Consider the following 23,408-nt stretch of genomic DNA (forward strand, 5'->3'; position numbering starts at 1 on the left):
CAGACCAATTAGTTTGGATTAATGACACCAGAGCTGGGACTGGGAAATGGCAGGAGCTATATTACTGTGGGGGAAAAAATAAAAGGAGAGGAGGAGGCACAAGAAACAACAGTGGGGATTGGACAGCTGCAGGTGGAGGAAAGAACAATTTCTTTTCTCCCGGGGTGCTAGCAGCCGTCTCCAATTGTTTGGGGATGAGACAGTTACTCCCCAGATACATTTTTGAGCCTGTGGCCACAAGATTGAGAGTGGCTGCGATGAAGGAACATGTATACAGAACTGACCAAAGACAGCCTGGATTCCCAAAATGAACATCATGCTAAAATAACAGGCCAGATGGAATTTCTGGAACATAGAGAATTGACAGAGGAGTTAAGGTGTGAACATAATTTACCTGGACTTCAAAAAGCTATTGAAACAGTTCTGCACACAAGACTAATCTGCAAGGTTCTAGTTAGATTTGGGGGAAGAGCTGCTAAAGTGGATAAAGAATTAGGTTGGGGAATGACAATTTAGCAATCTGAACACTGAATTATGCATGGAGATGGCATAAAAACCTCAAGGATCAGGATTTAGTTTTATTATTATGATTATTATTTAATTGTATTATTGCATAACAAAAACTTGGAAGAAAGCAAACTTTGAAAGGGAAGCAGAATCAGGAGTAATAGGATGGATCAGGAATATGCACAGACAGTTTGACTTATGCAATTGACCAGATAGGTATATTTGGTACTGAGGTGAGGGAGAAAAACATTTATAAACAGGAATGTACAGTACAAAGGACATATACCCTAGTTAAAAGAAGTACACAGGATTTAGCCACATGACTTCCATTGACTTTTCTTGTTGACTTTAACGTGAGCTGCATGACTGAATCCAGTTCAAACCTTTGAAACTGCAGGGGATACAAACTGTGACAGACCCAGATCAGTGGGGTACAGGAGAAGGCAAATATGCTGGCCACTGGATGAATAGTTTTCTGTTCCCTTAGTAACCGGAACAGGGGCTGCCCAAGAGCAATCAGGAACCTGGTAGAAGCAATTAAGACAGGCAAGCTAATTAAGACAGCTGGAGCCAATTAAGAACTTACTAGACTCAATTATGGCAGGAAGGCTAATCAGGACACCTGGTTTAAAAAGGATCTCCCATCAGTTAGTGGAGGGGGCATGTAAGGAGTGAGAAGGTGTATGCTGGTGGACTGAAGAGTACAAGTAGGATCAGGCTTCAGGAGGAAGATCCTGCAGTGAGGGGGAAGGCAATGGGGAAGTAGCTCAGGGAGTTGTAGCTGTCATGCAGCTGAAACAGGGGACATTGTAGACAGCTGCTATCCACAGGGCTCTGGGCTGGAACCCAGTATAGAGGGTGGGCCTGGGTTCCTTCCATCCCCCCCCCAACTCTCTCTAAAATGTACTTTATGACTGGGTTTAGTGAAATGCAAACTATTTATAAAGATGAAAAGGTATGGAATGTTGTTGACATCAATGGGGGCTAAGCACTTTTGTCTTTCCAAGCAGTTTTGCAGAAGTGGGAATCGTACATGACAGAAGTTACCATTTTGAAGGTCTTAGTCTACACTATAGTGAGTTATACTCTTTTTAACTACAGAGAGAATTAGGGTGACTTCAAATTCTTATGATAATTATTGAATACTAAACAACTTATATATTTTTTCCCCCTCTTACGTTGCCTCATGTACTGTTACCTCCTCCGCAATATTTACATCTCTCATACGTTTTCTGATTTAGGGCCTGAGTCTCATGTCATGTACATTGGGGTACATCAAGAGCACCCTCCTTGAAGTAAACAGATATACAAACAATGTAAAATTGGTAAAAGAATCAGGCCTTAATGCTTATGGGTAAGAGTCTGATCCCCATACATGCTCCGAATTGTGATTTCATTGGGCCTGCTGAAGAAAGGTACAACTCAATATGAGTAAAAGTGGAAGGAGTAGGACATTAAATAATGTTTCCCCAGTCTGAAAAATAAGAATCTATTTGAAATACTAAAGTGTGTGTGTCGAGGGGTGGGGGGTTATGTTGTAAGTGACCACTACCATCATCTTATTTTTCATTTCTGGGTATTTTGTCTTTTTAATGAAAATGCTCATTAAATATAATATTCAAAAGTGTGTGTTTGGGGGGGGGGAATGGCAAATCTGCATCTTCAGTAGCTTTCAGATTTTATCAGCTTAGTGCAATCATGATGTAGATCAATAATATTATACTTCATACAAAAGCAGCATTACAGAAATGATTCTGGCATGCAACAAACTGCTTATTAACGTCTCTGAACCAAAGAGTATAATTCCCAATGGTGCCAACATTTGGTAAGCAAAGAAAACTCTCAGGAGTTTGTTTTGTAAAAATGTCTGTTTTGTTATATTGTCTATAATAGATTGTCTAACCCAAGTAAAGACTAGATAAAACAGTTTGCGGCTTCTGTGTTTTTATTACATTTGTATTTTCCCATGCAGCTTTACTCTCATAGTGACAGAAACCGTTGCAAGCTTATTTAAAAGCCCTGTCATGAATACATCAAGATTAAATTTCAATAGGTGTTTACAGTATTTGAGGTAATATTACTTCTGATTTTCCCACCATGTTTATTCTGAAATTCTTCTTAGCAGTAAAACTGCAGTATAGCTAGGAGACTGATGGTAGGAGTTTTTAATAAAGGGCAGACAGTCCTTCTGCTTTAATCTGGCTCAGCATTTTACTTGTTTTTCTAGCTGTTCGTTATCATTCTAAGAACATACAAAGAAAGTCCTTAGTGTTGATCCAAAGAGTTTTTTTGTTTTTTGTTTTTGTAATGAACTGCCTTGCCCTTTGCAAGGCAACCCCTGATAGAACTGCAGTGCTAAATTGGGTAGGGAACATATAGCCTAATTCACAGCATCCAGGAAAGCTAAGGACTTGACCTGAAGGTTAATTCTTAAAGGCCAGATTTTACTTGGGCTGTACAAAGGTGTGTGGTTTTGAGGGAAGGGACCTCCCTAGCCCGGCCTGCATAAGTGCCAGGCAGAATTGCAATCCATTTACTCGGGGACAGTAGGGGCTACTTTCTCCCTACTCACTTGGGGTACTTGGCAGCCCAAGGAGGGCAGGCAAGAGACAAGGTCATGGCTCTTCCCCTGATGTGCGAGCCACAGGGTAGAGCATACTTCATCCCACAAAAAGGATGTTCTCTGTGGGCCCAGGAGGTATTCTGCTTCCCCACACACTCCTAGGTTGGAGTTGACAGTCCTATCTCCTTCACTATGGTTTGTGCAGTCATGTCCGTAATGATGGAAAGTAAATGTGGCTGTTTTCCTCTGTGCTGTGACTGCTTCTGCTCTAGGCTCAGATTTAGAGGTGATATGAATGCAAGGCTTTGTCTGCACTATCACTTTTGTCAGTCAAGGGTGTAGAGAAAAAAATACCCCGACCCGTATAAGTTTCACTGGCAAAAGTGCTGGTGTGGACAGTGCTATGTTGGCAGGAGAGGCTACACGGGTGTGCTGTAAGGTCCGTAGTGTAGACATAGCCCAAATTAAACATCAGTAAATTAGGCTCTATGCTTTTCCCACTACAGTCCCTCTGGGTGTGTAAATGATCCCATTTTACCCTATCAGCCCATGCCTGGAGCCCCAGCCCCTGAAATCTCATGATAACATCAGAATCTGTTTTTATTTTAAAAAAAAAAATTACATTCTTGTGAAGGAAACCTAGAAAAAATAACCTGAATGCTGAGTCCTCTGCGTGAAAGATTCTGCAGACAGCCTGAAACAAAAGCATGTAAGCCACCTATTCATTCCAATGAGGTTCATTCCGAACCTGTTGTTCTTGTGGGGAGCTGACAATGTGATATTAGCAGGGAGGTCTTCGTGGGGAGCCCTCCCTGCCACCACCCCATCATGGCTCTGCCATCAGATTCCAAGCTACCAGAAGACAAGGAAAGATGGCCTGGGGAGGGAGAAGGCCCCACTTCTTTAAGAGCAATGATTGTGTGGAACAACTGTCGTGTAAGGCTTTGTCTACACTACCACTTTTGTCGGTCAGGGTTGTGGCGGGGGGGAAACCCACACCCCTGACCAACATAAGTTTCACTGACAGCGCTGTCCACACCTGCACTTTTATGTCGGCCGAAACAACATCACAGGGAATCAGCAGGGCACAGATTTGAGAGCAACCAGGAAAAGTTTTTGCAGCCAGATGCCTGAACTGCACTTACACAGCCAGCCAGGTCAGAAAGCTTGAAACCATCACCAGAATTCAGAATTGGGGGCGATGTGAAGGAATTGTGGCATCCTTTCTTGTTGTCCAGGATTATAGTGGATGCAGACACAATGAGCAGTGTCAGAAGCTATACTGTGGCCTTAGATATTATAGTTTCCAGCTATCACCTGCAGACACAACTGATTTTGATAGCATTCTATCCTAGTTTGAAGCTTAGCGTGTGCCTAGACAGAAAGAAACCTTTGAAGGATTTCTCTTCCACATAAGAGCACAAAAGGCACATGAAAGTATTGAGGGATATGGTCCAGACGTGAAGCTCAACAGCCAGTCTTGCAGTTTTGGTCCTGTGGTGAATGAGGGACATCTCTGTATTATTTGTCTTATAAACGTAACGTGCACCTCAGTTTACTTGTTTGATTTAACTTACTGCAGTCAGGCAGAATAATATCAAAGGGGGCTGCAAGGAGGAAACAAAGAGGCAATGAAACTATGGCAAAGTATCATTGAGAATACCAAAGGCTTTTGGGGAAACAATGGATAATACCTCCAGCCTGGCTCCAACTGGGCTTGCGAGGTTTATTCTGCCCAGGCCAAGCCCAGGATCAAAGATCCTAGCCTAGACAGGAAGGGATGGGGGTTGAGCAGCCAGCAGCTGGAGGGGAGTCTACAGAGAGAGACACAGAGATCATGCTGCAGCAGTGCAGTCTATTTCTCCCAGCCCAGAGATGGAGGAAACTGCACTGAATAAACTTCCCGAAGTTTGCATGGAAAGATTAAGGTTTAGGTATGCGTATAGGCCCTTGTTGCTTTACCCTTCGTCTCTGACTGCTATGTCCCTTTGGGTGAATGAATAAATAATGCTTTGTTTTGAAGAAGTTTCTTTTTAGTTCTCTTAATCAGCTGTGGGTCTCAGGCTTTTGGAGAAAATGAGTTTACAGGTGTCAAATATTGTTGGACTTATTGTGTTAACCTGGCTGGGAAATGGGCTCTGTCACCCAAAGATCCAGTCCTTGAGTGGTTACACCATGGGGTTCTACCCTTGAGAGAGGTGCAGGAAGCTAGGCCTGTCACCTGTGCGGTGCACTTTAGAGGACACAAAGGGGTCTAAGGTGCAACTCACCCTGTAACTCTGATAGGCCTTACAGGAGAGTCTCTGATTACAGACAGACTGGGTGGTGGTCTGAAGAGACAGGAAAGTAAGTGAGCATTTGCTGGGAGATTGTGTACTGACTTCAGAAAAAGCCATACAACCTGAAAAGCAGTGGAACACACAAAATTTCAGGTTCAGGCTTTAAGTAGGGAAAAGAGTTAAGAAACGATTCATGAGGTTATTGTGCAGTGGAATATGAAGGATGGACATGAGGGGAAAAACACGAGGAAATCAGGCAGCATAAGAAATGGCATCAGAACTTTGCAACAGACAGGCCAGATGGCTGTGTGGGAGGTGTGGATGTGAACGTGCACATAGATCAGCCAGCATTTGGACAGAGTCTGCCGCAAGTGCAACCATTTTGCAGGACAATGCAGGCAAAAGAAAACAGTAAACACAGTAGAGTTGGATGGGAACCCAAAGGTTTTGTTTCTTGGGAAAATCTGTGAATTCAATTTTTTTTCCCCAATCTGAAATGGAACGCAACCAAAAATTTTTAAATTCTCCATTAAACAAAATTCTGAAAAACAATTCATTTTGGGTTGATCAAAACATGCTGTTAAATTCAAAATGTTTCATTCCAATTTTGATTTTTTTACTCACTTTTATCATAACAGAAAAGTTATAATGGAAGTGAGTAAAATGGAAAATCAAAACATCCTGTTCCAAAAAAGCTGAAATGGAACGTTTCAACTTTATCAGAACACTCATTTTAGTTTTTCTTTTTAGACAAAATGTTGTTGAAATTCATACATTTTTTAGAAATGTTTTGTTTTGAGAAATCTGCATTTTCCCATGGAAAAATGTTCCATCAGAAAGTTTCCAACCAGGTCTTAAATGCAGTGAAGATATCCAGTTTTGGCTTCACTGATTTGGGGGGGAAGGGATGTTGTTTCTAGGGACCAATTATCAGAGCCCTGGTACATGGGGAGAGATGACTGTAGCACTGCTAGCTAAGCAGAGTATGGGTAATGGCTGCCCAGATTCCAGTAAATTCAGCTGCACTGAGGCCTAAACAGAGACGGAAAGTGAACTTCTGAATTTCAGACCAAAGGAGACGAATCAAATTTGGAAGCAGCTTGGCGTGAAGCCGATTCAGAGAAAAATTTCCTCTATCTCATGAAAGGGGACAGGTGGTAGCAGAAAGAAAAGGAACATCTTCTTGAATGTATTCCTGTTGTTTCAGAAGGAACCAGACACAGAGGGACAAGAGATCATCCACCTGACAGACTCCAGATGTACAGAAGGAGATACTCCTGTATGAGACGGTGACCAATAAAGAATTCTTCAAAGCTGCCAGAACTAGCACCAGACTTGCAGTACTGTTTCTAACCACACATTTTGGTGTGCAACAATATGCCAATTCCAGATCTAGGTGCAGAGTTACTGTAAAGAAGAGACCAAGTGTGGTGACTTAGTAGCAGATTCAGCCAGAGCCTTCACAAAGACAAATGTTTAAGTTTAATTAGGTATGGCTGTATAGAGCAGCTATTGTTGTTGTGTTATGATGTGGGCGTGGCTGCAGAGATCAAACAAAAGTCATGCTCCATTTCGGAAGCCAGGGTGCTCTGGATTGCAGGGAGCTGTAGCCTGCACCAGGCTCTGGCTGTGTTATGGTCCTCTAATGTGTGGGGGGTTTTGTTTGTTTTTGTTTATTTTTTTAAATAATTAAATACAAATTCTCTATGCCTAAAAAAGAACCACAACACAGTGGTGATAGGCTTGTGCAGTACGCCTGGTCACTGCCAGCTACGGGAAGAGCAGGCCCAAGGAGGAGGGTAGTGCCATAGGGCCCCATTTGGTGTGTGTTTAGGTCCTTGGATTCTTTAATCTCACCCTGAATCAACCAGCAAAAAGACATACACTAGTCCTGTTTGATTTTAGACCTTGATTGCTTTTCCTTCCTACCTCCTGACCCGTTAGTGTAATTGCCACCTTTTTACACACATGCTCACCTTCACTTATGCCCACTTACCAACATGTGACTTATATCACCATCCACCTCACTGCTGAATTTGGCACTAGGAGGGGGCCGGTGGGTGTGTGTTGATATAGCTGGCATTGTCCAAACTAACAGCTAAATGAATACTTTAGCTGATGCTTGGTGTCTAGGTGATCTACAAAGGGTTAATATTTTCCAGCAGCAGAGACATCCCAAAAACTATACACATGATTGTGCATATATCAGGCCCTGATATGTTTTCATCTAAACAAACCTTATTATTAATTAGTAACTTTAATTGGGATAGATTCCACTGTCTCTTCTAAAGCACTCTGGGAATCTGAATTACTTACCATATTCTAGCAGATCCTGACCACAGAACCTCTTTCCTTGGAGATGCTGACAAGGGAGAGGCAGGTTCAGATACAATCAGAAGTGAATGACCAAAAGATCTTATGTTTTCTGGTATATAACATTGTGACTGAGACCATCTGAGTCTCAGTGCAAGAAGGGGCATCTCTTAGAACAGGAATGCTCCAAACACACTTTCTTTCTGAGGGGTGGGTAGGCTGCCCCCACTTCTCCCCACTTAACACGGTGACGTGACTGCCTCATTGTATTTCTATTCAGCACAAATGGAACATGGCAGCTGTCCACGTACAATCATTTGTGACATTTCTTTCTGTGTTTGTTTCTGCTGCTTTCATTTTTCAAGAACATCACACAGCATTTATAAACAGCCAGGTTATTTATAACTCCTCCTATTCCTGCTAAATTTAGTGTCATGACTAGAAATTATATGTTTATTAATTGGTGCTTTTGAGTCAATGAGCAGTGTCTCTTCAACTCAAGAATGCTCACAGACACAGAACATTACCATGGGAGCAAATGAATTAGTGAGTGAAGGAAGGAGATGATGAATGGTTGAATATTCACTTGTGGCTTGTGTTTGTTTCATATTTACATTTAGTAAATTGCACCATAGCCCATCCCTCTCTTTGGGCCAAGAGTGGGTCTATCCTTTGCACAGGTGTGCAGTGAGCAGGGGCCTTCCCCTCCACTTGTTGGGCCTGCATAAAGGTCTGGCACAACAGCAGTCCTTGTATTCAAGGGAGCCCTGGCGCTATGTCTATATACTCTCCTGCTGGGATCGGGAGCAGGCAGAATCTTCCACTAGTCCATAGAGGTGGGGAAGTATGCAGCAGTTCCAGGGGAAAGAACATTCATACCACAAAAAACACCCTAATAGTGACTGGGTGTTCTCAGCACAGTTGCAAAGGCTGAGCGGGTTAAGAGAATTAACTTATTTACATGACTTATGCTTAGAAGCAGTTACACACTGCAACCATGCCCTTGAAATATGTGGGGCCATGAGGGAGGCCTGCGCTGTACCTGCCCTGTGAGTAAGCAGAGTAATTCAGTGTCCAGGCACCTTGAATGGCAAAAAGTTCATGTGAAAATTTTGATGGCATTTACAATAGATGCTTCTGATGGCTCAGTGTTATCCTATGACTCTCACACTCAGGTTTACTCCTTAATTACTGTCTTTTGGCCCTTATTATTAATTGTTCTACAATAATCACGCTAATTTAACATAAATGTATCAAACCCTGCTCTGCCTCCTGCAAATACATGTTTATGTGCATATATTATCACAACTAGTTGCTGTACTGTGTTCCCAAATCAAGATGGATCAGAAGCTGGGTTGCTTTACCCCAGCCTTCATCTTACCTTTAACTCGCTATCCTTTAATAAAGAGCAGTTCCGATTTCTAATGCAGCCAGCTCTGTCAGAACAAGGCTTTCTCACTGCAAGCTGCATGTTGCGACAAGGCTGACGTGGCTGTGAAGTGGTAAAAGAAGATGCTGTTCAATAAATATTCTGTTTTGTTCTCAGTTTCCTCCACAGTGTAGAAACTAAAGCTCCTCCAAGACAAAACACGGATGGGATGAGACTAGAACAAAGCAGAATCAAATCAGCATTCCCTTCCCCTCCCCTGCATATCTTCGATTCCACAGTAGCCCCTCTCGGTGAATATACCTTGACATGAACTTTGTGGCTCCTCTTTTTAGAGGTAAATGTAGCTGGCTGGGTGTGGCTCGGGCATGAAAGAAATTCCGTGGAGCCCTGTTCTATGGTGCCAAAACCCCTTGCTGGAGAATAAGGACTGTCTCAAGGGAAGTGGAGTCATACAGCTAAAGACCAGGAGGACATGTCCCTTTCTGGATTTTGCAATGAATCATGGGATATTCCTATGGTTGGAAGCCCATCTCCTACACAATACTGCCAACCCTGCCCCCTTCCCTTGACTAGACAATGCATCAGGAACTTACAGAGTTCAAGGCCTAACCATAGGCGCCAACACCACGGGTGCTCCATGGAAAATTTTTTGCGGCTTCTTAGCACCCACCAGCAGCCAAACTCCCCTCCTCCTTCCCAGCACGCCCGGATCAGGTATTCAGAGGCTGGGGCATGATGGGGTGTGTGTGTGTGGGAAAGAAGTGGGGGCTTGGAAGAAAGGGTGGAGTGGATGTGAGGCCTGGGGCAGGGGCAGGAAGAGATAGGGCAGTGGGGGGCTTGGAGGAAGGGGAGGAATGGGGGCAGGGCTGGGGCGGATGGGGCTTTGAGTACTCCCCCAGGTAGAGAGAGAAAGTCTGCACCTATGGGCCTATCTGTACCCTCCCTATGGGCTCGTCTGTGTGAGAGCATGGTATTAGTGCTACCAGTTATCACACAGTGTGTGAGGATTTTCTGCAAATCAAACCATTATGATGGTAGTATCAATACAAAACAAAAATCCCTCTTGCAAGCAGAAAAAAAAAACCCAGTGTACATGCACTTCAGCCAGTGACACTGTTTGGCTTGTTCAGTTATGGAATCCCATGTTGACCTCTGTTAGAACCAGCATGGAAAAATGCTGTCAGTCGTGTACTTTATTTTGTGGTTTCTGAAAAGACCAGCAATGTGCTAACTGCACTGCAGTCTCCTGAAAACAAATGGTTCTGCTGGTCTACTGAGTTGGTGAGCCAAGAAGCCAGTGAATTCGGATAGGTTGGGGTGAGGTTATCACTTTGTGTCAAATGAACATGCTTTTCCTAAAACAACAAACACGATAGAAACAACTCCTAACTCCTTGCAACCATCTATTTGTTTTGTGATTCCAAAGAAAACTACATAGTAGATATTCCACTACACTGCGCCATTGCTGCCTGATGCTCTGCTTTATGTTATGCTGCAATTTATTGCTTCTGTATACATTTATTTTTCCGCTGTGCCTTTCCTGATCTTTTGAATTATCAGCACTGTATCTGTTTCCTTAAGCTAAGACATTTTTGATGAATATTACACGGGTTGTATTAAAAAAGGAAAACAGAATTAAAACAGAAAAGAACACATTTATAATGTAGACAAGGATTTCCCCCCACCCCCCAATATTTTCATTATTTTTCATTAGGGATTGCTGTTGTTTTATTTCTTCCATGACAACCTCTGTAGTCGTTTTAGTTTATAATGAAATATGGTATCTGTTCTGATTTTTCTTCTTACTTTGGTTTATATTCCGCCAAACCTGTGAACACCAACTAACATTTCTTAGATTTTTTTTTAGTTTGGTTTTATCCCAATGGCATCTCCTTTTCCCAGTCTGCGGAGGTTAAGGGGTTTAACCTGCTTCTCTAATTTATTCATTTCCATCACCAGATTAGCCTTATGTCCTTCCCTTTAGCTTTCAAGTTCTATAGTGTGTTTTCAAAAAGAGATTGAGTAGAGTACTTTGCATATGCTCTTGTCAGCAAAGCTAGCTTGGACAGAAAACATCTGGAGTCCAAACAAAACTTGTGCATGAATTCAAAATTTGTATCCCCATCCGATCTGCGATCTGCAAAAATGGTCCACGGACACCCACAGATTTGCAGGGCTCTACTTGTGGGAATTGGGCTCAGCAGCTAACCTCCCTTTCTTTTATTAAAGTAATGAGTCCTCCCTTTGTATTTCATTGACTACCTCCAGTTCCATACTTCCATCCATAAACCCCTTCCTAGCCAGAATTAGATTTTCCTGGAGCAATGTACTAATCCAAAACAACTAGCTCACTGACAAGCTCAAGATGCAAATTTCATCCCCTTGGCACTAACCCATTGGTCCCAAGAAGCAGAAATGCATCCTAGTGCTCCTGCCACTGAGCCAACAATTTCAGCCTGAGATAAAGAGAGAGAGAACAACATTCGTCTTCCCCTGCTAAATGAAAATAAGAAAGTTCCGTCTCCTTTGTCAGTCTTGCTGCCCTGAGTCAGTGCGATAATTTACACTTTAGTGACACATAAAAATCTTGCCAACACAGCTGATTACTACAAACAGTTCTGACATTTTTCCTTTGTGAAAAAATTGCTAGAATGGCTGAATGCATCCAATGAAGTGAGCTGTAGCTCACGAAAGCTTATGCTCAAATAAATTTGTTAGTCTCTGAGGTGCCACAAGTCCTCCTTTTCTGTTTGTTCACAGTAAATGCAAAGGGCTAGATTTTCAGAAGTCTTCTGCACCCACAGCAGAGGTCAGATTTTCAAAAGAGCTCAGTTCCTATTTGGTGTTTAAATGAAGTGGTCAGATTTTTAAAAGTGCCCAACAGTCAGTTGAACAATGAGAGCTTCTGGATGTCCAGTTTATTTACACTGCTTACACATGCCACTCAGTACATGTGCACCTTTGTTCCCTTCCCCTCCATGCTGCAGGCAGCAGAACAGGGAAGGAATGTTTGGTCCAGGGTTTTGCTTCCCTTCAAGACAGATTAATTCTTTTTGTTCAACTACAAACTGTATTTACTAGTTCTGGTGAAATGCTATTGCTCATGATCATGACAGGCGCTAGCATTGGCTAGTCTCACACATACACAGGTTTTTTTCAAGGTTGTCCATATCTGCCAATGGACCTTATCCTGCCCTGCTTTTTAACTACTGCCTTCTCTCTGGAGCACAGACTAGCAGTTCTGAACATTTCTCTGTGTCCATATCACTATGTTACCAGAGCTCTTCCACATGGGACTCAACTGAAACCACATAAAAAATTTCAGTCATGACCTAAGGCAAATCTGAACTTAGATTTTTAAAGAAACCTTTGGGTCCCCTAGCCCCTTTGTATTTTTTAAATTTGCTCTCCTAGCCATTTTTCATCTCGTCTCCAATTACCTTGTGTTTAGAGTTTCCTTGGGGTATGCTGGACCTAGCCTCTTGGGGGTTACATGTAAGAAACTTCAAGGGCCTCCCTGCTTTATGTTTGTAATTGCAAGGTAAGCCAGCAAAATGTGCCCAAACTTGGAAATATTATTGTGTAGAGCTATATGTTGTGGCAAAAAAATTGTGATCCCAGCAGCTGTCAGTGGCTTGCAAGGTTCACCGACGAGTATGGTGAAAGCACAGGGCTAGGAGTCAGGAGTTTCTGATCTGTATGAAGCCACTCATTTCCGGTGACTTTAGACAAGGTACTTAGGCCGCAGTTCAGGAGAGCACTTAAGCCTACAGAGAGACATTAAAGGCCCGTTGTTGAATTCAATACTAACAATGACATTGAGGGAGTTGGAAATATGGTAAAACAGTTAAAACTTAAGCATAATTACAGTTTCTATCCTAAAAGGGTATCAAGAGAAGAATGGGAAAAGCACATACATTTAAACTGTTACAAGTCAGCACTGTTTTGCTAAGTGGTGGTATCTTCAAAGGAATTTATGGTTAACTCTTGAGCAAAGATTATACATCTGATTTCCTTTAACAGCAAGGGAAATATTAGCTTATTTTCTCAACTGGAACAAATCCATGCATTGCTTTTCAGGGCAGTATCTCTTGAGTACATGGAATACGAAGGCTTTTGTTCAGACTTAACAGTAGTTCTACTTGTAGTGTGTGAGGATTTAACAGCAGAAAATTGCTATAGAGTAAAATACAAAAAGAGAGACAGAGAACCTACTTGTTCATAGAGGGATTCAGGTTGATTGATACAGGAAGCTAGAAAAGTATATTCGTAGTAGAATGCACTTAAATAATTCACATTCTGTCCCAACAGGCCAAATTTCATGGTAGTTGTGCAGATTAAATTAAAACCCTGTATTTAGTGCTAAAACTACACTACTCCAGAGTATGCTAGGGTAGGAGTTCTGTTACTTCTCTGAAAGGAGAACTGTTATATTGTGAAGTCCAGTTGAGCTGCAAGGATTTCTGACCCTGCACGATGACATGAATTTTGTGTATGTGTGTGTAATTATTATTAAAACGAACTTTCTATAGAATGGGTGGGATTGTTCTGATCCCTGAATATATCTGACCATACCCAGTTTTCTGTAATATAAGGCACTGCTGTGGACGCACACATGTAACTACTCACATTCCCCCCATGACTACTGTGATCCATGCAATACACAGTACTGAGATTACAGGATTCATGTTGAATATATAGGCCAGTATTATGAGTACTGTGGTAGCACTTGGGAGTCCCTGTCATGGACCAGAACCCCATTGTGCAAGGCGCTGTATGAGCAAAGAACAAAAAGAAAAATGTGTCCCAAAGAATTCACCTTAAGAAACTGTGGTTCCTGATAAGAGTAAGCATGGGCATCCTGCCAGAGCAAGTCTTAAAGATGTCTTGGTATCCACTGAGAACAGTTTGAGCCCCCTTAATCCTCCAGGATGGAGCTATATGCTGAGTATATGATAGCAACCTCTCCTAGAATAAATCTATACAATTTCCTGCCTGCAAGTCTGCTCTGACTCTAGACAGACACCTTGAAAGATGAACTTGGGGACTCAACCTTTCTCAATCCCACCACTGATAATTTCCCAGATCCTTCCCCACCTACTGTGGAAATCCCCTAAGCTTCCCAAAGACAAATTTCCTGATTCCCTCCAGGCTAACAAAGCTCTGCATCTATTACTGGCAAGCTACCTTAGTCACCCCCGCTGCCTAACCCTTCCATAACCCCTCAAAGAACATGGTGCTATGTGGGCTACATCTGCATGTCATTATTCACAAGAGGTCTGCTGAAATCTGGGCTCAGTTCTGCCCCTAAAGGAATACACAAATACAGGGAGAGACGGCAGCTCTGCCATTCACTTTTATGTATACAACAAGAATGCTGGCCAGCAGCTGGTACATTCCCTACTGAAATACATGAGTGATGGGCACCTTCTAAATACTATGGCCTGATTCTCCACTGTGTTACACCCATATAACTCCACTGATTTCAATGGTATTACACCAAAGTAAAACAAGTATAACAGGGTGGAGAATCAGGCCCCATGTCACTTTCTATCTAAACAGTGACATAGAGAGAGTGTGCCCGCACTGTCAACCATGCCTTCCCTCTCCTCTAATCTCCTTCACAACTTGTATGAAATATAGTATCTTGGACTTTTAGAGGAGCAAGCTCTAATACTGTTAGGGCCCATATAACTGCAGTTTTAAACACACTTACTCATGCTTTTCGTGGTAATCACAGCTCAATGAAACATTAAAATAGAAACCAATCCACTGAATCAAACTGAAATGAACAACTAAAAACTTATTGAGTAAAAGCAAACCAAAGGCAATAGCTTTTTAATCTTTCAGCTCTCCCCTGGCCAAATCCTAAAGTCTTGGCTCAAACCTTATTCAGGAAAAGCTCCCACTGATCTTAGTGAGAGTTTTGTCTGAGCAAGAACTTTGGGATGTGGATCATGATCCTGCAAGGTCCTGCTCAATGCCTTCCTCAGCCAGTAGCTTCAGTGGAAGTTGAGGAGCCTCATCTTTCAGGATTGGGCCCTGAGCCCCAGCATCTGCTATCGCAGACCAATGCCTCCTCTGTACTTTCATTATTACATCACTCTCTTCCTTTGGCCTGTCTCACACACGCACTTCATCCAAAGCATAAATTTATATTCTACCCTCCTCAGAGATGTCCTGGGGTGTTTTGCACAAAAGATTGAGGATACAATGTGATCTTTAGTCTCTTGGTAAAGGACATTTGTCCTTTTCATGACTGTTAGTGCTAGCTACATGTCACAGGGTATTTGGTGTCTTAAGAGGGGATCTGGGTATTTATGCTCAAATACATGCACCTGAGGACTAGATGCTGGTTGCCAAGGACTACTAATGACTGAGAGCTGGAAGAGTCTCAGCTGCACCAAGTTAACAACTTATCAAGGCAAGAGGAAACTTTATAAAGGTAGAGCAGAAGTCTAATTGTGTGAGTGGGGATGAAGAGTGTGAGTACTGTCCCAGTGTTGATGCTGCAGATGGTGGTGGATGATAACCTGAGGTATGTCACTGGCTTTTTTTGGTGGGGCTCTGGTTCTTTCTCCCAAATTTGTGTAAGGAAAGAAATCAATCAATATTCTTCTTTCCCTGATGGACTGGAAGACCTATTGTTAATTATAAAGTGACCTAGCTGTTGAGACCCTTTGTGTATTGACAAAAACAGACAGCAGTAAAACATGAGTTAACAGGGTAGGTAACTGTGGCTTTATAGCAAAAGTACTTGCCTACACATTCCTTCATTTTGGCTTTGTAGTAGATCAGGGCCTCACCATTTTATGTAGATAACATAGCTTTTTGCAAAATTGTCTTAATAAAATATAGGGGTGGCAAGTACTAATCATAGTTTTGTCAGGACAACAAAACTGGGAAGCCAGTGCCTAGTCTGCCCCTGTGGAGCGTGGAGAAGTGTGGGAGGTGAGTGTAAGCCCCATCTAACTCAAGGAGTGGTTATTTCCCCAGTTGTCTTTTAAATACTCTAATCTCCTTTTAATGTCAGTGGAGAAGTGATTTTTTTTCTTAAAACCCCAGCCCCATAATGGGCATGTTGCTTTTGAATATGAATGTTGTTTTTTAAAATGCATGTACTGTATGGTAGCTTACAAGGAAACCCTACAACTGTCATCTGCTGTTATTGCAGAATGATCAACATGGCTTTTTTCCTAATTCAAAAAGCCTTGTATCTGGCTGCCCAGTAGTGATACAAATGGACTTGTAGCTAAGGCTGGAGAGATCTAACACATCTCATATGTGACAAACATCCCTACTATTTCTTCCTATACCACCAGCTTTGCTTGCAGCTATTTTCTTGGCACCACTGTTCATTCATCCTTGTGCCTCCTGCTCTTAAAAGGTTTTTTTGATGCTGAACTTATTTTGTTAACCTTTACTTCTCTCTAAGTGTCTGTCTCCTGCTCTGAATCCTCTACCTACAGCTGATCAGTTTTTCTTAATATTCTTTTGCACTGGCAAGCTGGATTGAGAATTAAACCTTGCCCTTCTATTTCATTTTCTGTTTCTAGCCAGAACTGTTTGTTTAAATGCTTCTTGTTAGTAGCCACCCTCCTCATTTCCCCAACTCAGGTGGTTGGGGTTGGTGCCATGTCCTCAGGCAATAGAACAAATGCTCACTACTGTGAATACAGAATGATCTTCAAAAACCAGTAATTGTGGCCTGGATAAAAAAGCAGGGGCTTACAAACAAGAATTTGGGTGCTTTTTTTTCTTATGGGTGGGAAAAGGAACAACATATTGGGCCAGATCTTGTGGTACTGAGCAGCAACATGTCACACTGATACAAATAGAAATTGTACATGATGAGAACACATGAGGATTTGATCCAGGAATGCTAGGGCCAAAAAGACCATTTGGGCTATCCAGTGTGACTGCTCAGTATGTCATTCCTGCTAAAAATATCTTCTAATGTGTGTTTAGATACATGTAGTAACGGTGCCATATCAACCTCCCTCTGGAATCTGCTCCTCTGTCTAATGTATCTTCTAGCAATTAAGAACTTCCTCTGGTATTTAACTTAAACTCTTCCTTAGCTCCTCCCATTTTTCCTGACCCTTCCATTTTTGTCTTTCACTATTTGCATATTTGAAGTACCATAGATTTTCCTGTTCTAAATGGGTCCCTCAGGTACCTAACACATTGTAGTAACTATTGGTAAAGGTACTGTCTCTGATGGACACCACTATATCTGGTTTTATAAAAATAAAAAAAGTTCTCTCTTCTCCTCCCTCCCCTTTTCAGTCACTGACTGAATTGAGAGTATTAGGTGACATTAATGACACTCTGGGCAGGAGGTGTTTAGTGTTCCCATCCACTTTCATTGGCCTGCTTCAGGGATTGATGTGCTATCAGTGTTTTAACAGGCTCTCCACAATTTCCTTTTAGCCTGGGATAAATCTTCACATCCCTAGCATGTGACTGCATAGACAAGAGAACTAATGGGCTGGGGAATCTATTTTAAAGAAAAATGCTTTTGCCTTCTTCATTGGTTATGGTTTGAGAAAGTACTGGGCAAACAAACTTGTATTAAGTTTATTAGTTGGAAATGTGTATGCTTTGTTCCTGGAAGTTGCACTAAGAATACTGAACTTAACAAACTGTTAAACTTGTATAATTTGAAGCGAGGTGCCTTTATTTGTATAAAGGCCTTGTATTTATGCTGTCTGGGAACAGTTTATCCCAAATGGCGGGTGTCTTTAAAACAAACTGGTCCATTCTAAAGGCAAAAGAGAGGTGCTCCTGTGAAGTATTTTTAGGAGCCCTTGTGGGTAGGGATGACTTAGGGGTGGGTGTATGTGAATTCTGATTTCCCTTAGAGGCAGAGAAACCACTCCTCCTCCCCTTTAGTTTGGTAGTGGTAATTCAGTGATTCTCAAACTCTGGATTGTGATCCCATTTTAATGGGGTTGCCAGGGCCAACATTAGATTTGCTGGGACCGACAGCTGAGGCGGAAGCCTGAGCTTCACCCCGAACCTGGGGTGGCAGGGCTCAGGCTCTGGCCCATTGTCCCCACACCCAGGGTCACATAGAATTTTGTTGTCAGAAGTGGGTCACTCTGCAATGACGTTTGAAAACTCTGAGCTAGGCTCTCCCATAATATTGTATAGTATCTACGACTACTTGGCTGAATTTTTTTCTCCTCCAAAGGTGCTAAGCCCCTCTGGATAGCTATGTATAGCTGCATTATATGAAAACAATTGTTCAAATGGCTGATAAAATTGCCTCTTGAGAAACTACTGATTACCTGCATTCCTTGTCCTGAATGCAGTAACCTATTAGAAAGTGCACTCTGCTGACTTTCACCAACTAGCAGATTTTTTTATTCAGTTGTAGACCTTTTTAGCCTGGTTGGGGCATAAGTTAGAAAACAATCACTGCTTCAGACTCTTGATATGTCAATGGATGAGTGGAACATGTAAGCCATTTAAGCACTGGTTTTACTCAACCTGTCTATCACGTAGAGTCCATGTTGTTCCAGTACCAGCTTTATTCATGGACATTCTCTCACTTATACCAGCTTCTAAGAAGGAAACTGGGGGAGAAGTGGAACAAAACCAAAATAACTCACTGGAGTGAGTAGCTATTAGTATGAAAGGGGTTTGGGGCTGATAGAAATTCATAATAGTAAAATATAGAACACACCTGTGTGCTTTCTGACCGTTTCACCAGCTGCTTGGTAATGCAATTAATTGATTTATTATAAAAGTGCCCTACTAATTACATGAAAAATAGCTGAATCTTCTGAGCGTTACTTGCACAAAAACTGACATCTGCTGTCTTGTTCCAGCCATGTACAACACATTTAATTTCTTCCTTCCTTTGGAAATAGGGATTCCACCATGGACAGCTCTTTAACAGGTGCTTGTTACAGGGCAGAGAACCAGATATTCCATTATGGCCAGAGCAACCTTTCTGGCATCTGTGTCCCTCTTCTCTCGAAGAGGTTTGGAATAATTGTCTGGTATATGCATATAGTCACAGATCCACTGGCTATATGTTCCTCAACACACCTCTCGAGTCTCACTTGTTCAGCAAGGATGGAGTGTCCTCTCCATGTGATGTGGCTGCAAGAGCCTGGGCAGTTATGGAGGCGCTGCTTTGCCCGTGAGTCAGCGTCCCCCTCTTGACTTCACTGGTTTGGACCAAAGGAAGGACGGGAGTCGATACATTTGGAACCAGCTATGCTGCAGCAGTTGCCAGAGCAGTGGAGATGTTCCATCTGCCTGTCTTTCAGGGCTCCACTCCTAGATTGGTTATCAACCAGAGCTGAAGGACCCAATCTGTTTTGTGTGGATGTAGTTGGTAAAACCACTGAGTGAATTTGCTTGTCTGCCTTTTGATCGCATTTCCTCCATCAAGGGTTCCACTACCCGCCTCAGGCACTCATCAGCCCAAAGCTGTTGGTGCTTCCTGAGGTTTCTGGGTTAATTAACCACCACTTACCACTCGGTGTTGGCCAGTACAGGTTGTACTGCTTACAATCATAGTAGTAGCAGGTTTTCAATTCTGACCTGACCTAATGGTTTTGACCTTCCAACTAATGGTTGTATTAGGACAGGGGTTTCCAAAAGATCCTTCAATTACCTTAAATGCAAACCAGCTAGAAGTAGTTCAGCTATTTAGGTTCTACAGTGACCACCAACCTCACACTGGATGAAGACCTAAATGTTCGCATTGGAAAAGCTGCCACCACCTTTAGCAGACTAAAAGAGCATGGAACAACTCAAAGCTGACCATCAAAACCAAAATGCTAGTGTACCAAGCTTGCATCCTCAGTGCACTCATGTATGGTGGGGAAACATGGACAACTTATGCTCATCAGGAGTCAAGGTTGAACAGTTTCTACCTACGTTGCTTACGCTGCATATGCAACACCAAATGGCAGGATAAAGTCACCAATGCAAAGGTTCTTCAAAGGGCAAATTTACCAACTGTTACAGCCCTGTTCAAGCAAAGATGACTGCACAGTCTGGGCCATCTGAGTAGGTTGGGAAACAGATGCATACCCAAGAACATGCTATACAGGGAGCTATCGGAGGGAACAAGAACAGGACATCCCAAGCTTTGCTATAAAGAAACATGCAAGTGAGATATAAAGGAATTGGGAATTGACCCTGACCAATGGGGAAATCTTGGCGCCATTTGTTACACTGATGAAGATGGCAAGTGTCTGTATCAAAATCCACAACAGAAGCTGGCTCCTGCAGTTTGAAGAGAAAAGAGCCTGGAGGAAGCAAGCAGCTCCCAACCAAGATCCATACACTTGCAATAACTGCCAAAAATCATGAAAATCTCATATTGGCCTAGTCAGTCACATGAGACATTGCAAACCATCTACATCATAGGCTGCAATTCCCCCTGTGTCTTGTGGATGAAAGGAGGCCAACAAAGCCTTCCAGCTAAGGTATGTGTGTCCACCTCTAACACAGTATCTGAAAGCCTCACAACCATCAATTAGTCTGTCCTCACACCACCTCTGAGGTAGGGAAGTGCTATTCTCCCCATCTGTAAAATGGGGATAATGAACAGAGGCTAAATGACTTGACCGAGGTTAAATAGGAAGTCTGGTCAAGAGCAGAGACTCGAATCCAGATCTGATAAGTCCTAGACAATGGTTAAACCAATGGACAAACTTTTCTCCCAACAACTTTTTAGAGAGGTTCCTGTCTTCCATCCATGCTATAGTAGACTGAACATAATCTGTGAGAGACAGAGGTGCGGGAAACTCTTTGGGATGTTCTTAACCTCCACACCTCCTCCCCACAGTGCGAAGTTTGGACCTGCTGCACCCAAAGATGTTACTAGAGCACAATTTGGTTTTGAGTATTTAAGTTTCTGAAATAAGGGGATATTTGCCCTTGTGCAGAGAGCTAACACCAGAGCTGTGGACACTGAAGTCCCACTAAAGTAAGTCCTATTAGGGGTTAAGTGCTGTGCCAACCTTTTGCAGGCCCTCTGCAGAGGGGAGAATTTCAACCCAGAAGCACAAAAGCAATGATTATAAAAACTAAATCAAAAAGGAATTGCCATTTTTCTTTCTGTAAATTATGGAGGGCTGAAAAATCTTTCAGGGTTTAAAATCATGTTTGGTCCACTTTATGCAGAAACTCTTCACTTGACATCCCATAGACTCAATGAATCTGGTAAAGGCTGAAATTCAATCTGTCCATTCAGAAGTCTCTCATCATGGTTTATGATCATTGTTTCTCAAAGGAAATTCACTTCCAAAATTATCTGCTTAAATTTTTCTCTTAAGGAATGCTACATGGCAAAACCACCTTAGACTTTTGTTTGGGGAGCAGAAAAAGGACAGGTGTTCTTTCTATCCAGTCAGCTCATCAAAACTACAGAACAAGTAACTAATAGGATCCACTGCAGACCAATAATGTGTGTTCTTAAATGCACAGACTTGTGATGGAATTGCTGACTGTTGGTATCCAATGGTCTGAAAGGATAGATAAATGCAGAGACCTATTCTCTATGGACTTCTGGTTTATCTACATTTGAACTCATCACTCCCTTGATGTAACAATCAAGCTTTTAATAGTCTCTCTTCTCTCCCCCCACCCCTTTTGCAATTATACTGCCTCCAAGGACCCCTTGCAGATCAACTCTGGCTCAGAAGGGAAGATATTAAGGCAGTCCTTGTCCTTTCAGGTAAAGGAACCTAGAAGAAGGTCCAAACCCTCACCAGGAAATCTCCTTATTTGTCTAACATGTAGCCATAGATCTGCTTCCTCCCCTTCCCCTCTCCCCAGAGAAAATGGCAATAAGACTTTTCTAGTGCTAGTTCTTGCTTCATCTAGCATTTTGCATATTACAGAGCCAAAAGACTATAGAAGATTCTACAACTGAACAGCCAGGACCAGATTATGAGCTGTTTGTGACATCATTCCATATGCTTTATGAAAATATGCTTGAGATGTACTTTATGCAAGATGGCTCCTGTGAGATCACTGGAAAGGCTATGATTTACTGAATGTAATTATCCAATTTGTATGCCTGTATAATTTCTGTATCTAAAGTTAGGAATATTTGTCTATGTATCGGTATTTAAACTGATTGTTTGGGGGACGCCCACTGCTAACACTTCAGGTACAACAATGGAAAAGCCAGACAGGATGGATGGCCCATCAGCGAGGACAATGAACTGTAAAAAGCTTGGCTTTCCTGTGGACACTCCATACTGCCACTGACTCATGGACACTCTGATCCTACAGACTCAGGTGCTCTTGTCACCGGATAGTAAAACATTACCTGGGACTTCTTGTAACTCTCCACTGTGAGGGAAGTGGGGTCAAGTTGTGGAAACAAAGGATTTCCACCTTATGTAAATCCTATTTAAGGGTGGGGAGGAAAGCAAACAGGGTGCCTCCTCTCCATAGCCTGTCTGCCCAAGAAGGAAAAACTGAAGGCAAGGGGGGAGTCCAGACTGAGACAGATCCAGTCTGAAAAGGAATATAGCTGGAACTCTGAACCAGAGAAACTTTACCAACTGCCTGCAACAATATCTAGTGTGAGATACTATTTGTAACCAATTTCTTTAGTGAAACCAGCTTAGTTTGCATGTTTGTTTTTATTTGCTTAGTAATCTTTGTTTTGTTACCCCTTTACCACTTCAAATCTGCCTTTTATAGTGAAGTTGTAGTTATTAAACAGCTTCTGTAATTTCTAATGGGGAAAGGGGGGGGGCAAGAAGTGTGCACATCTCCCTCCAAATTGAGGGAGGGGGCAAATTTCATAATACAGCTTTTGGGTTTGCATTCCAAGGGAAGTGGGCATCAGAAGCTGGAGCGAGTCACTTATGCTGCATCGTCCCTGTGTGTGTGCTGGCTCCGCAAGACCAGTTAAAGGGGCCCCATGCTGGCAGAACAGGTAGATTCAGTGGTATCTCCACACATCATGTGGCTTCCCAAGGAGTCCAACCCGTCTCAGTTTGAATTTAAACTGTTATAACTAACTTCATTGACCTCAATATTACTCTAGATCTTCATCATTGTAACTGAGATCAGAATCTGTCTCTAGTTCTCTTAATGAAAGCTTCTGCAGAAGTTAGACGTAACAAATAGTGGTGGTGTTTACTTCATCTGTTTGAAATGTAGATGAAATCAGTTTTGCTTAAAGGCTGTTGTGATCTTCTTGTATAAAGAAATTTCTATTAACCCAGCACTTAAAAAAACAAACTGTACTGTCTAGAAATATCAACATTTCTAATTGATATTAGAGGATAGTCTTCTAAAATGCCAGCACACCCAGTAAAGGTCTTGTGTGACAGATTTAATTGCATTTTTACTCCACATCCTAGTC

The 23,408-nt window shown here is 42.3% G+C and overlaps 1 protein-coding gene across 4 annotated transcripts in view; it reads right to left on the minus strand.

The window, feature by feature from the left end:
- The window catches only part of BEAN1 (brain expressed associated with NEDD4 1), a 119,360-nt gene that overhangs the window by 74,420 nt on the left and 21,532 nt on the right, over window positions 1-23,408 (minus strand). The window contains exon 2 of one of the 4 annotated variants that reach the window (XM_073307959.1): window positions 9,044-9,154. The exons of the other annotated variants lie outside the window; for them this stretch is intronic. The gene's annotated coding sequence lies outside the window, so the exon portion shown is untranslated. The remainder of the gene's footprint in view (window positions 1-9,043; window positions 9,155-23,408) is intronic. 4 annotated transcript variants of the gene reach the window in all.

This window comes from Lepidochelys kempii, chromosome 12, assembly GCF_965140265.1.
Source record: "Lepidochelys kempii isolate rLepKem1 chromosome 12, rLepKem1.hap2, whole genome shotgun sequence".
Lineage (NCBI taxonomy): Eukaryota > Metazoa > Chordata > Testudines > Cheloniidae > Lepidochelys > Lepidochelys kempii.